The sequence below is a fragment of the Oncorhynchus mykiss genome, chromosome 4, assembly GCF_057628025.1.
Source record: "Oncorhynchus mykiss isolate SJ-2025 chromosome 4, ASM5762802v1, whole genome shotgun sequence".
Classification (NCBI taxonomy): domain Eukaryota; kingdom Metazoa; phylum Chordata; class Actinopteri; order Salmoniformes; family Salmonidae; genus Oncorhynchus; species Oncorhynchus mykiss.
The window spans coordinates 57,717,557-57,733,369 of NC_143025.1; the positions used below are offsets into that span (position 1 = coordinate 57,717,557).

Here is a 15,813-nt window from a genome sequence, read left to right on the forward strand (position 1 = left end):
GAATAGAATATTGTGTGTATATATATATATATATATATATTATATCTATTCTACTGTATTTTAGCCGATCCCACTCCGACATTGCTCGATCTTATATATATATATATATATATATATATATATATAAAAATATGTGTGTGTATATATATGTATATGAGATAATTAAAGCAGTATGTAAACATTATTAAAGTGGCCGTAAACATGATTTAAAAATCAACTTCTAATGGCAAATTACAACTTGTAGGCCTACATTTTGGAACAAGTTAGATCAGAATTGTTTTCTCAAGGTGGGAAAAGTTCTCATGAAAGTGGACTATGTGTATTTACATGATCCGAAAATAGCTATTCCTTGATAAACAAAGCCACAGGGTGCCTGAGAGGGCGATAACCCCTCTATGTTGTGCTCTCACGAGAGATAACTCACAACCAAAACACAAGATAGGAAAGCAACTGGACCCTAAAAAGGACTCAACATATTCTATACTTGTCTTGAAGAGAAAGTGTCGCCTTAAAATAAGCCATTAAGCCACATGCCTTAAAACACCATGCCACTTTGATTTCAAAATGGACATGGGCTAGTCTCTAGCATCTCAGCTCATTAAAGCAGATCTCTTGGTCTCCATTCTTCTGGCTGATTTACATTGGCACCCCCTATTCAATAGATGCCAAACGAACTCCTTCAGTAACTGTGCCGCCCGTAGCGCCCTATTGACACTAAACACAGGAGTCGCCACAAAGGAAAAAACTAACTTTGTGCCAACATGGGGGGGGGGGGACAACAACGGGCCTCCCACATAACAAATGGACGATCTTCTTTTGTAATTTAACTCACTTGGACGACAGTGCATATTTAACCCCACTGGAGACCTGGAGAGACTGTTGGGGTTTCACTATAGAGCTAAAGCCAGAGTTGGACAAATGAAAGGAAGATTGTTCTACCCAGAAGGCTCAGGCTTTTCAATTTCCATCTCCGCGGGGCAGCACCCATGTCTCACTAGGCCATGGATACAGCAGACCTCAAAAAGTTCTAGCTGGGCTGTACTCACCACCCTCTGTAGCACCTTACGATAAGGTGCCTTGCAGATGCCGTACCAAGCGGTGATGGAGCCACTCAAGATGCTATCAATGGTGCAGCTGTAAAACTTGGTGCAGCTGTAGATCTTGCCGTACCAAGCGGTGATGCAGCCAGTCAAGATGCTCTCAATGGTGCAGCTGTAGAACTGTCAATAGGGCACTACGGGTCCCTTTTAGGGTCCAGTTGCTTTCCTATCTTGTGTCATGGTTGTGAGTTCTCTCTCGTGAGAGCAGAACATAGAGGGGTTATTGCCCTCTCAGGCACGCTGTGGCTTTGTTTAACAAGGAAAAGCCATTTTTTGGATCGTGTGTGTGTTTTGGGGTGTAATTAAGTGTGAGTGTGTGGGTAGAGTCCAGTGTGTGTGCATAGTAAGGTGCAGGAGAGTTGGTGCAAAAAAAGAGTCAATGCAGATAGACCGGGTAGCCATTTGATTAACTATTTATCCGTTTTGTTCAGCCATCCAAGACCTCTACACAAGGCAGTCTCAGAGGAAGGCCAAAATAATTGTCAAAGACTCCAGCCACCCAAGCCATCGACTGTCACTCCCTGCCATCCAGGACCTCTATACCAGGCGGTGTCAGAGGAAGGTCAAAAAAATTGTCAAAGACTCCAGCTACCCAAGCGATAGACTGTTTTCTTTGCTACCGCACAGCAAACAGTACCAGCGAACTAAGTCTGGAACCAACAGGACCCTGAACCGCTTTTACCCCTAAGCCATGACTGCTAAACAAAACTGATAAATAGCTACCCGGACTATCTGCATTGACCTTTTTTTGCACTAACTCTCCTGCACTGACTATGCACACACACTGGACTCTACCCACACACTCACTAAAAGCCCAACACACACTGCTGCTACTGTCTTCCTTGTGCGGGGATACAGGCTAGTCTGGGTGGGCATTTGACTAATTGTTCAGCAGTCTCATGGCTTGGGGTAGAAGCTGTTGAGGAGCCTTTTGGTCCTTGACCTGGCGCTCCAGTACTGCTTGCCGTGCGGTAGCAGAGAGAACAGTCTATGACTTGGGTGACTGGAGTATGGTCAATTTTTTTGTGCATTTCTCTGACGCCGCCTATTATATAGGTCCTGGATGGCAGGAAGCTTTGCCCCAGTGATGTACTGGGCCGTTCGCACTACCCCCTGTAGCACCTTATGGTCAGATGCCGATCAGTTGCCATACCAGGCGGTGATGCAACCGGTCAGGATGCTCTCGACGGTTCAGCTGTATAACTTTGAGAAACGGGGACCCATGCCAAAACTTTTCAGTCTCCTGAGGGGGAAAAGGTTTTGTCATGCCCTCTTCGTGTCTGTCTTGGTGTGTTTGGACCAGGGGTGGGCAATTCCAGTCCAAGAGGGCCTGGTTTTGCATTTGGAAAGTTATTTCCAGTCACAACTTGTAGACTTGTTTACGTGCTGCTATGCGGTTTGTTGCTAACCTTACTTTGCTACCTGCCAACTTTACGTTTTTTACTTTTTAATTACCGTTTATATTTTTTCTCCCCTTGCTCGACATTTTTCATTCCATTTTTTTCACCCCGGACGCTTTATCTGGACGTGGCTTCGCTAAGTAGTAACATTAACATGATGCCTTCTAATTGCCGTTGCTGTACTATAATATACAGGACAAGGATCGCCTTATGGCGAGGATAGCTGTGCTGCAAGCCCAGCTTCAGACGCAATCGTTAGGCAAGGGTAATTTCAGTGTAGGAAAGGATGAAACAGCATCTGTGCAACCAGTAAGTACAGATAGTAGTATAAATCCCCTCGCAAGGTCCCCGCAGCCAGACAATTTTCTCAAGGCTTCTGGGAAGGAAATGCTGAAGGAATGCTCATTCACTCATTCAGCCAACAGAAACCTTCAACCGGTTCTCCGGACTCCGGGTCGGAGTCAGAGGCCGAGCCTTCTCTGGTCTCTTCTCCTCCCGTTACAGGGTCTGAGAAGCTGAAGTCTCCCACCATTAGCTCTGACAAATTGAAAAACCTAGTCATTGGCAACTCCATTACTCGCAGTATTAGACTTAAAACAAATAATCCAGCGATCATACACTGTTTACCAGGGGGCAGGGCTACCGACGTTAAGGCTAATCTGAAGATGGTGCTGGCTAAAGCTAAAACTGGCGAGTGTAGAGAGTATAGAGATATTGTTATCCACGTCGTCACCAAAAATGTTAGGATGAAACATTCAGAGGTCACCAAGCGCAACATAGCTTTAGCGTGTAAATCATCTAGAAAGATGTGTCGGCATCGAGTAATTGTCTCCGGCCCCCTCCCAGTTCAGCGGAGTGATGAGCTCTACAGCAGTCTCACAATTGCTGGTTAAACTGTTTTCTGCCCCTCCCAAAATATATAATTTGTAGATAATTGGCCCTCTTTCTGGGACTTATCCACAAACAGGACCAAACCTGGCCTGTTAAGAAGTGACGGGACTCCATCCTATCTGGAGGCGGGCTCTCATCTTATCTACGAACATAGACAGGGCTCTAACTCCCCTAGCTCCACAATGAGATAAGGTGCAGGCCAGGAAGCAGGCTGTTAGCCAGCCAGCCTGCCAGCTTAGTGGAGTCTGCCACTAGCACAGTCAGTGTACTCAGCTCAGCTATCCCCATTGAGACAGCGTCTGTGCCTCGACCTAGGTTGGGCAAAACTAAACATGGCGGTGTTCGCCTTAGCAATCTCACTGGAATAAAGACCTCCTCCATTCCTTTATTGAAAGAGATTGTGATACCTCATCTCAAAATAGGGCTACCTAACTTCCAAGGCAGTTATAGTCAATGAACTAATCACTGATCATAATTTCTATATGATTGGCCTGACAGACATGGCTCAAGCCTGATGAATTTACTGTGTTAAATGGAAGCCTCACCTCTTGGTTACAATAGTGACCATATCCCCAGCACATCCCGCAAAGGCGGAGGTGTTGCTAACATTTACGATAGCAAATGTAAAAAAAAATGTAAACTAAAATAAAAAAAGACATTTTTGTTTTTTGAGCTTCTAGTCATGAAATCTATGCAGCCTATTCAATCACATTTTAAAGCTACTGTTTACAGACCTCCTGGGTCATATACAGCGTTCCTCGTTGAGTTCCCTGACCTTGTAGTCATGGCAGATAATACTCACATTTTTGGTGACTTTAATATTCACATGGAAAAGTCCACAGACCCACTCCAAAAGGCTTTCGGAGTCATCATCGACCCAGTGGGTTTTGTCCAACATGTCTCCGGACCTACTCACTGCCACAGTCATACTCTGGACCTAGTTTTGTCCAATGGAATAAATGCTGTGGATCTTAATGTTTTTCCTCGTAATCCTGGACTATCGGACCACCATTTTGTTACGTTTGCAATCACAACAAATAATCTGCTCAGACCCCAACCAAGGAACATCAAAAGTCATGCTATAAATTCTCAGACAACCCAAAGATTCCTAGATGCTCTTCCAGACTCCCTCTGCCTACCCAAGGACGTCAGAGGACAAAAATCAGTTAACCACCTGAGGTACTCAATTTAACCTTGCGCAATGCAGTCGCACCCCTAAAAACTAAAAAATGTGTCATAAGAAACTAGCTCCCTGGTATACAGAAAATACCCAAGCTCTGAAGCAAGCTTCCAGAAAATTGGAACGGAAATGGCGCCACACCAAACTGGAAGTCTTCCGACTAGCTTGGAAAGACAGTACAGTGCAGTGCAGTATCGAAGATCCCTCACTGCTGATCCCTCACCGCTGCTCGAGCATCCTATTTAATAGAGGAAAATAACAATCCAAAATGTATTTTTGATACTGTCGCAAAGCTAACTAAAAAGCAGCATTCCCCAAGAGAGGATGGCTTTCACTTCAGCAGTGATAAATTCATTAACTTCTTTGAGGAAAAGATCATGATCATTAGAAAGCAAATTACGGACTCCTCTTTAAATCTGCGTATTCCTCCAAAGCTCAGTTGTCCTGAGTCTGCACAACTTTGCCAGTACCTAGGATCAAGGGAGACACTCAAGTGTTTATATCTCTTGACACAATGATAAAAATAATCATGGCCTCTAAACCATCAAGCTGCATACTGGACCCTATTCCAACTAAACTACTGAAAGAGCTGCTTCCTGTGATGGCCCCCCTATGTTGAACATAATAAACAGCTCTCTATCCACTGGATGTGTACCAAACTCACTAAAAGTGGCAGTAATACAGCATCTTGAAAAAGCCAAACCTTGACCCAGAAAATATAAAAAAACAATGTATACGAAACACTTCAGTCTGGTTTTAGACCCCATCATAGCACTGAGACCGCACTCGTGAAGGTGGTATATGACCTTATAATGGCGTGTCTGAGGCTCTGCATCTGTCCTCGTGCTCCTAGACCTTAGTGCTGCTTGTGATACCATCATTCACCACATTCTTTTGGAGAGATTGGAAACAGAAATTGATCTACACGGACAAGTTCTGGCCTGGTTTAGATGTTATCTGTCGGAAAGATATCAGTTTGTCTCTGTGGATGGTTTGTCCTCTCACAAATCAACTGTAAATGTAGGTGTTCCTCAAAGCTCCATTTTAGGACCACTATTGTTTTCACTATATATTTTACCTCTTGGTGATGTCATTCGAAAACATAATGTTAACTTTCACTGCTATGCGGATGACGTACATTTCGATGAAACATGGTGAAGCCCCAAAATTGCCCTCCCTGGAAGCCTGTGTTTCAGACATAAGGAAGTGGATGGTGGCGAAACCCTGAGGAAAATCAAAACAGGAAGTGGCTTCTATTTTGAAAACTCCATGTTCCATAGCCTCCCTTTGCTGGACTTAAAGGGATATGAATCAGATTCCTTTTCCTATCGTGTCCTCAAGGTGTCAGTCTTCAGACATAGTTTCAGGCTTTTATTTTGAAAAATGAGCCAGAACGATAACATCGCGTCAAGTGGTCACATGAGTTTTGCTCGCGCAACAGAATTTGGACAGCCATTGTTTTCCCCTCTCCTACTGTGAAAGACATTTGCGGTTGATATATTATCGATTATATATTTTAAAAACAACCTGAGGGTTGATTATAAAAAAACATTTTGCATGTTTCTGTGGACATTATGGAAACTATTTGGAATTTGTCTACGTTGTCGTGACGCATACTCTGAATGCTCAGCAATGAAAAGCCAACTGACATTTACTCCCGAGGTGCTGACCTGTTGCACCCTCAATAAACACTGATTATTATTATTTGACCCTGCTGGTCATCTATGAATATTTGAACATTTTGGCCATGTTCTGTTATAATCTCCACCCGGCACAGCCAGAAGCGAACTGGCCACCCCTCATAGCCTGGTTCCTCTCTAAGTTTTTCCTAGCCACCGTGCTTCTACACCTGCATTGCTTGCTGTTTGGGGTTTTAGGCTGGGTTTCTGTACAGCATTTTGAAATATCAGCTGATGTACGAAGGGCTATATAAACTTGAGTTGCCCACCCCTGGTTTGGACCATGATAGTTCGTTGGTGATGTAGACAAGCTCTCGACCCGCTCCACTACAGCCCTGTCAATGTTAAATGGGGGCCTTTTCGGCCAGTATTTTCTTGTAGTCCATGATCAGCTCCTTTGTCTTGCTCACATTGAGAGGTTGTTGTCCTGGCACCACACTGTTGTCCTGGCAACAGATTGCGTCATCTTGTGGATCTGTTGGGTATGCGAATTGGAGTGGGCCAAGGGTATCCGGGATGATACTATTGATGTGAACCATGACCAGACTTTCAAAGCACTTCATGGCTATCGACGTGAGTGCTACGGGACAGTAATAATTTGCCAGGTTACCTTCGCTTCCTTGAGACCGGGACTAAGGTGGTCTGCTTGAAACCTATAGGTATTACAGACTCGGTCAGGGAGCGGTTGAAAATGTCAGTGAGGACACTTGCCAGTTGGTCCGCGCATGCCTTGAGTACACCTCCTGGTAATCCAACTGGCCCCATGGCTTTGTGAATGTTGACCTGTTTAAAGGTCTTGCTCACATCGGCTACCGAGAGGGTAAATCACACAGTCATCCAGAACAGTTGGTGCTCTTGTGCATGCTTCTGTGTTGCTTGCCTCGAAGTGAGCATAAAAGGCATTTAGCTTATCTGGTAGGCTCACGATTGGGATTCCCTTTGTAGTCAGTAATAATTTTCAAGCCTTGCAACATCCGACAAGCGTCAGAGGCTGTGTAGTAGGATTCAATCTTAATCCTGTATTGACGCTTTGCCTGAGGGCATAGCAGGATTTCTTATAAGAGTCCGGATTAGTGTCCTGCTCCTTGAAAGTGGCAGCTTTAGCCTAGTGGGGCAGCAGGTAGCCTAGTGGCTCGATCATTGGGATAGTAACCGAAAAGGTGGCTGGATCGAATCCCTGAGCTGACAAGGTAAAAATCTGTCATTCTGCCCCTGAACAAGGCAGTTAACCCACTGTTTCCCGGTAGGCTGTCCTCATAAATAAGAATTTGTTCTTAACTGATTTGCCTTGTTAAATAATGGTTAAAAAATGTGTATTCTTATTTTTAAATAGCCTTTAGCTTGATGCGGATGTTGCCTGTAATCCATGGCTTCTGGTTGGGATATGTACTGTGGGGACGACATCGTCAGCTGGCATTTACATAACAATGGCTAACCTAACTCCTCACAAAACAGTTTTGAATGATGCAGAGGTAATTGATTTTGCTCTCCACAAGTCTTATGCATCACACTCCTGATGGCAACAATAACACCGGAGCTTACATTAACACAAAACACTGGCGACACCCTGGTGTTTGGGTAAGTCTCAATCAATGTTCCCTCTAAGCTGGTGCACAGTAGCCCTGAGACTGCCTCGCAGAGCGCAGAAGAAATATCAACCCACAAAGAGAAGCACGAGCCTAAACGTCACTCAAGTTCTAGAATTTTCCCTGTTAACACTATCAAGGTTTCATGCAACATACTGAAACAAAAAATAATGCAATAGATCTTTTTGTGGGCAGAACGCATAGTAGTAGGATTCTATTTACAAGACTCGGCACATATTCTACACAGACCATTCGGCATAACCAATCAGAGCTGCAGTCTGCCTATATGCAAATAGACCATTGCCATATATGGATCTGTACCATTTACTTTGAACTGGACTGTGTTTACAGCTGTGGTCATGAGTAGATGCTCGTTTTGAGATCAAAGCAAGAGCTGCATGTAGCCACATGTGCACATTTTGTTCATTTCATTTGCTAGTTAGTGAGTTATTTGCCCAGATATAGATAACTTGTAATCAGCAATAGGGGAGTGATTGTTTTCTACAAGAGCACAAAACATGTACATTTCTAGACATCTTTGAAAAGCGAGTCAGATAACCTTTTTTTTGTCTTAAAAGGGGCAGTGTTGTATGAATAAGCTAAGTAGAGGGTATCATCATTTGTCTGATTATCTGTATTAATGGTATGGAATTAACAATGCATTTTATTTTGAAAAGTGGTTTCTTGTATCAAACAACATTTAAAGTCACCTCATTAAACAGATTAATTGAACACCACACATTGATCGCTACTGTAGGCTGAATGATGGTAGGCCACTCTGGTAAGCCTACATTATGATCAAATAGCCACAGTACCCTACTTGGCCACTGTTAAAACTAGTGATGCACTGATGACATTTTTGCCTGATACGGATATGAAATTTTCCTTGACAAAAAAACCTGATTCCAATAACCGATATTTAACATTTTTGCGGCCTTTAAAGCATTCTAATACAGTTAAATAGTTACCACACACTTATAGACGCACCGGTCTAAGGCACTGCATCTCAGTGCAAGAGTCGTAACAACAGTCCCTGGTTCAAATCCAGGCTGTAGATCCATAGGGTGGCGCACAATTGGCCCAGCGTCAACCGGACCGTCATTGTAAATAAGATTTTGTTTTAACTGACTTGCCTAGTTAAATAAAGGTTACACACACACACACACACACACAAAAAAAGTTACTTTGTTGGCATTTACGTATGTCCCCATTACCAGTAAAACATAATCAAAACCTATTTCTTTCACTTACTTGCTGTTTCGTTGTTAATTTGTTTTTGGGTCTTTGCGTGTCCCCCGCCCCCAAAAAACAACAATATTACATGTCAAATAAGCTTGTTGACCAATCAGGATCTGAGTATGACTGCAGGTCACATAATAATTTAACACATTCATTAATTCTTTACGTAGTTATTACATAATCACTCGTATTTCATGTCACAACTCTTCATATGCTATGATGCTGGTAAAGTTGTCTTGCACACCTAGAGTGCTGGTCATAAAAAAAGCTAGCTAGCTCATGGATGCAAACAATGTTCTTCCCCAAAAACATAGCAAAATGACAATGTTTCAGTAGCTATAGTTAACTATATAGCTAGGTGTCATCATCTAAAGTAACCCTAATTTATAGAAAGTTCTTATTTGATTAACGGTGGTCGGACCCATCTATGTGAATCTAGCAACCATAAGGATTAGCCACAATAGTGGACTTTGCGGTTATCCTTCAAAATAAAAGTATGGCATAATTATACTATTTGTATTCATTTGCATCACTGTCAATGACATACTTTTATTTTGAAGGCAAACAGCAAATTCCACTATTGTGCCTAATCCTTATTGTGGCTATCTTCACAACACATAATCCGGTCAGGTCTGCTTCTAAAGTTAGCTTTGGGCAAAAGGGTTAAGTAGCTGGCTTTTCATGAACTGAAGTTCAATTTCTTTAGGCGAACAACAAATGGCAACCTAGCTAATACTAACTCGCAAGGATTCCTAAATCATTGCTAAGAATGAAAATGACTGCAGTTTCTACTGGTCATTGTTATCAGGATGGTTGTATTGGTGCTAGCTAGGTACCAAGCTAAAGCTAGCTACCCCAAAAGTTGCAGTCGAACAAATTATGCTTTATTACCAACGCGTTATTGTAAAGACAAAGTTCGTGTCCGGGGTTTGCTTGTTTGCAGACTTTTTGTACAGCTTTGACAGTGCTGCTGTATCTTTTTGACATGCTAAGACAAAAACCTCATCCCCCTCCAGGTGACAGAAAAGATTTGTCATGGGTACCCAGAATCTCAAAAGGTTCTACAGCTGTACCATCGAGATCCTCCTGACCGGTTGCATCACCGGCTGGTATGGCAACTGATCGGCATTGGATCGTAAAGGTGCTACAGGGGGTAGTGCGAACGGCCCAGTACATCACTGGGACCAAGCTTCCTGCCATCCAGGACCTATATAATAGGCAGTGTCAGAGGAAAGCCCATAAAATTGTCAGAGACTCCAGTCACCCAAGTTATAGACTGTTTTCTCTGTTACTGCACGGCAAGCGGTAACGGAGCGCCAAGTCTAGGAACAAAAGGCTCCTCAACAGCTTCTACCCCCAAGCCATTAGACTGCTGAACAATTCATAAAACAAATAGCCACCGGACAATTTACATTAACATTTGATTTTATTTGATCTGACAATTAGCCAGCAAAGCTGAAACAGTGTGGGAATGCTTGGACACCCATAGAAAGAGAAAATTGTTTGGCTTGCTACTTCGTCAACCACGGTAGATTTTGGTTATAAAGTGCTTGGCTGAGAAAAAGGCCTCTGTTCAACATGGCTTCTGTGGAGACGCTTCAATCCTCATATAGCATCTTAAGTAGAGGTTGACCGATTAATCGGAATGGCTGATTTATTAGGGCCGATTTCAAGTTTTCATAACAATCGGAAATCGGTATATTTGGACACTGATTTTTTTGTTTGTTACAGCTTTATTTAATTTTAATTTAACTAGGCAAGTCAATTAAGAACACATTATTTTCAATGACGGCCTAGAAACGGTGGGTTACAGTGCCTTGCGAAAGTATTCGGCCCCCTTGAACTTTGCGACCTTTTGCCACATTTCAGGCTTCAAACATAAAGATATAAAACTGTATTTTTTTGTGAAGAATCAACAACAAGTGGGACACAATCATGAAGTGGAACGACATTTATTGGATATTTCAAACTTTTTTAACATATCAAAAACTGAAAAATTGGGCGTGCAAAATTATTCAGCCCCTTTACTTTCAGTGCAGCAAACTCTCTCCAGAAGTTCAGTGAGGATCTCTGAATGATCCAATGTTGACCTAAATGACTAATGAGGATAAATACAATCCACCTGTGTGTAATCAAGTCTCCGTATAAATGCACCTGCACTGTGATAGTCTCAGAGGTCCGTTAAAAGCGCAGAGAGCATCATGAAGAACAAGGAACACACCAGGCAGGTACGAGATACTGTTGTGAAGAAGTTTAAAGCCGGATTTGGATACAAAAAGATTTCCCAAGCTTTAAACATCCCAAGGAGCACTGTGCAAGCGATAATATTGAAATGGAAGGAGTATCAGACCACTGCAAATCTACCAAGACCTGGCCGTCCCTCTAAACTTTCAGCTCATACAAGGAGAAGACTGATCAGAGATGCAGCCAAGAGGCCCATGATCACTCTGGATGAACTGCAGAGATCTACAGCTGAGGTGGGAGACTCTGTCCATAGGACAACAATCAGTCGTATATTGCACAAATCTGGCCTTTATGGAAGAGTGGCAAGAAGAAAGCCATTTCTTAAAGATATCCATAAAAAGTGTTGGTTAAAGTTTGCCACAAGCCACCTGGGAGACACACCAAACATGTGGAAGAAGGTGCTCTGGTCAGATGAAACCAAAATTGAACTTTTTGGCAACAATGCAAAACGTTATGTTTGGCGTAAATGCAACACACTATCCCCACTGTCAAACATGGTGGTGGCAGCATCATGGTTTGGGCCTGCTTTTCTTCAGCAGGGACAGGGAAGATGGTTAAAATTGATGGGAAGATGGATGGAGCCAAATACAGGACCATTCTGGAAGAAAACCTGATGGAGTCTGCAAAAGACCTGAGACTGGGACGGAGATTTGTCTTCCAACAAGACAATGATCCAAAACATAAAGCAAAATCTACAATGGAATGGTTCAAAAATAAACATATCCAGGTGTTAGAATGGCCATGTCAAAGTCCAGACCTGAATCCAATCGAGAATCTGTGGAAAGAACTGAAAACTGCTGTTCACAAATGCTCTCCATCCAACCTCACTGAGCTCGAGCTGTTTTGCAAGGAGGAATGGGAAAAAATGTCAGTCTCTCGATGTGCAAAACTGATAGAGACATACCCCCAGCGACTTACAGCTGTAATCGCAGCAAAAGGTGGCGCTACAAAGTTTTAACTTAAGGGGGCTGAATAATTTTGCACACCCAATTTTTCAGTTTTTGATTTGTTAAAAAAGTTTGAAATATCCAATAAATGTCCTTCCACTTCATGATTCTGTCCCACTTGTTGTTGATTCTTCACAAAAAAATACAGTTTTATATCTTTATGTTTGAAGCCTGAAATGTAGCAAAAGGTCGCAAAGTTCAAGGGGGCCGAATACTTTCGCAAGGCACTGTAACTGCCTCGTTCACCTTGTCAGCTCGGGGGATTCAATCTTGCAACCTTACAGTTAACTAGTCCAATGCTCTAACCACCTGATTACATTGCACTCCACGAGGGGACTGCCTGTTACACGAATGCAGTAAGCCAAGGTAAGTTGCTAGCTAGCATTAAACTTCTTATAAAAAACAATCAATCATAATCACAAGTTAACTGCACATGGTTGATGATATTACTAGTTTATCTAGCGTGTCCTGCGTTGCATATAGTCGATGCGGTGCGTATCGTTGCTCCAATGTGTACCTAACCATGAACATCAATGTCTTTCTTAAAATCAATACACAGAAGTATATATTTTTAAACCTGCATATTTAGCTAAAAGAAATCCAGGTTAGCAGGCAACCAGGTGAAATTGTGTCACTTGTCTTGCGTTCATTGCACGCAGAGTCAGCGTATATGCAACAGTTTGGGCCGCCTAATTTGCCAGAATTCTACGTAATTATGACATAACATTGAAGGTTGTGCAATGTAAACAGGAATATTTAGACTAATGGATGCCACCCCTTAGATAAATTACGGAACGGATCCGTATTTCACTGAAAGAATAAACATCTTGTTTTTGAGATGATAGTTTCCGGATTCGACCATATTAATGACCTAAGGCTCATATTTCTGTCTGTTATGTTATAACTAAGTCTATGATTTGATAGAGCAGTCTGACTGAGCGGTGGTAGGCAGCAGTAGGCTCGTGAGCATTCATTCAAACAGCACTTTAGTGCATTTTGCCAGCAGCTCTTCGTTGAGCGTCAACCATTGCGCTGTTTATGACTTCAAGCCTATCAATTCCCGAGATTAGGCTCGTGCAACCGATGTGAAATGGCTAGCTAGTTAGCGGGGTGCGCGCTAATAGCGTTTTAAACGTCACTCGCTTTGAGACTTGGAGTGGTTGTTCCCCTTGCTCTGCATGGGTAACGCTGCTTCGAGGGTGGCTGTTGTGTTCCTGGTTCGAGCCCAGGTAGGGGCGAGGAGAGGGACGGAAGCTATACTGTTCCACTGGCAATACTAAAGTGCCTATAAGAACATCCAATAGTCAAAGGTTAATGAAATACAAATGGTATAGAGAGAAATAGTCCCATAATTTGTATAATAACTACAACCTAAAACTTCTTACCTGGGAATATTGAAGACTCATGTTAAAAGGAACCACCAGCTTTCATATGTTCTCATGTTCTGAGCAAGAAACTTAAACGTTAGCATAGCATAGCACATATTGCACTTTAACTTTCTTCTCCAACACTTTGTTTTTGCATGATTTAAACCAAATCGAACGTTTCATTATTATTTGAGGCTAAATTGATTTTATTGCTGAATTATATTAAGTTAAAATAAGTGTTAATTCAGTATTGTTGTAATTGTCATTATTACAAATAAATAAATAGGCCAATTAATCGGTATCGGCTTTTATTTGGCCCTCCAATAATCGGCATCGGCGTTGAAAAATCATAATCGGTCGACCTCTAGTCTCAAGTAAGTTTTTTGGGGGGGGAAATAAGCACTTTGAGTGCCCGTGACACAGCAAGGTCAGGACCCATTGCCTAAAGAGGTGCTGCAATGCGTCAGAAAAATAACCTCTTGGAAGCAGGTGTGATTAGGAGCCATTGTTATTCACCAGGGAATGGGGGCTCTTGAGATTTAATGAGTGGTGGAGCTACACAACGTGCAACAGTGCTCAATGACATGGCCAAGGTAGCAGCACATCTCAGATGTCAAATGAACAAACTTGATTGTAAGCTTCTGTGCTGGTAGGTAGGCCTACATCCAGTTCCTTGAGAAAGTATTCACACCCCTTGACTTTTCCACATTTTGTTGTTACAAGGTGGGATTCAAATGGATTTGCCCCAAACATAACACTTTTTATTAAGGACATAGTTCATTTATTTGCAGTTTTCATTTAGTGCCGAATTGCAAACAGGATGCATGTTTTGTAGTATTTTTTGTTCTGTACAGGATTCCTTCTTTCCACTCTGGTCAATTAGGTTAGTATTGAGGAGTAAATACAATGTTGTTGATCCTTAGGTTCTCTCCTATCACAGCCATTCAACTCTGTAACTGTTTTAAAGTCACCATTTTCCTCTGAAATCCCTGAGTGGTTTCCTTACTCTCAGACAACTGAGTTAGAAAGGACGCCTGTATCATTGTAGTGACTGGGTGTATTGATACACCATCCAAACTGTAATTATTTACTTCACCATGCTCAAAGGGATATTCAATATCTGCTTTTTAAAAATGTGTTTACCCATCTACGACAGGTGGCATTCTTTGAGGCATCGGCAAAACCTACCCCGGTCTTTCAAGCGGTGTGAATACTTTGAAGGCACTGTACAAGTCAAGTCATTGTTAGCCTTTTCCGTTGGTGTATTTTCATATTCAAATATATAGTACATACAACTATTCCATTGTACATAACTGGACAGGTGAGCGTCAACATCTTATGTCAATCAACTTCAGCCCAATAAGAATCAGGTTTATTTATCCAGTATCATGCAAACATCTAAAAAAAAAGTCTGAATCAATTAAAGAAAAAATGAAAACTTGTTCACCAGATCAATCATGGCCTCCATTCGCCCCCACCTCAGGAAAGTCATTCTAATCACTATAAGAATAGGCATCAAGAGCAAACAATATGAAACATCTTCACACTTGGGTGCCCAAGTCCCCCAGAGGGGTTGATGAATGTCACACAGCCTAAGCAGCCATACCTCCATCAGTGAGCACAGACATTCTCCATTGTGTGGAGTGGGAGGAGTGAGTGAGAGAGAGAATCTACAACAGGGCTGTCATGTATCATTCATCAGGGAAATTGTCTGTGAGAAATGGCACAGTAAACCGGCAGCAGGACAGTGGGGCCTAAGGTAGAGTTTCTAATTAGACAACGGCAGTCGGCTAAACGGTCTTCCTCTGAACTTGTCGCCCCTTCCCTCCGGCTCTATCTCAGAGAGGGCGGAAATTTGGCAAGAGACCCGAAAATCTTCTCCAGTGTATTAACACGGCACATGCTTGTCCTCGCTCAGAAAAGCCACAGTACAAGAGAGAAGCCAGAAGAGGCATCATGATGCCATTTCCTGTGACAAACTTCCTGTGTCTGGGTATTAAGAAGTTTGCAGTTAGTACGAGTTAGAAATAGCCCCATGACAAAAAGAAAGACTGGAAAAATCAATGGCTCTTTTCACTTCAATACAAATGCTCTCTTCCATGATTGCACGATGCCATTTTTCATAAAGCAATCATTTTTTTTAAATCAGCAAATTTTAATTCATTAACATGGGGCTATCA

At 42.4% G+C, this 15,813-nt stretch overlaps 1 protein-coding gene across 2 annotated transcripts in view; it reads right to left on the minus strand.

Annotated features, from left to right (window-relative positions):
* The window catches only part of LOC110522024 (acyl-CoA:lysophosphatidylglycerol acyltransferase 1), an 85,531-nt gene that overhangs the window by 51,658 nt on the left and 18,060 nt on the right, over positions 1-15,813 (minus strand). The window lies entirely within an intron of this gene.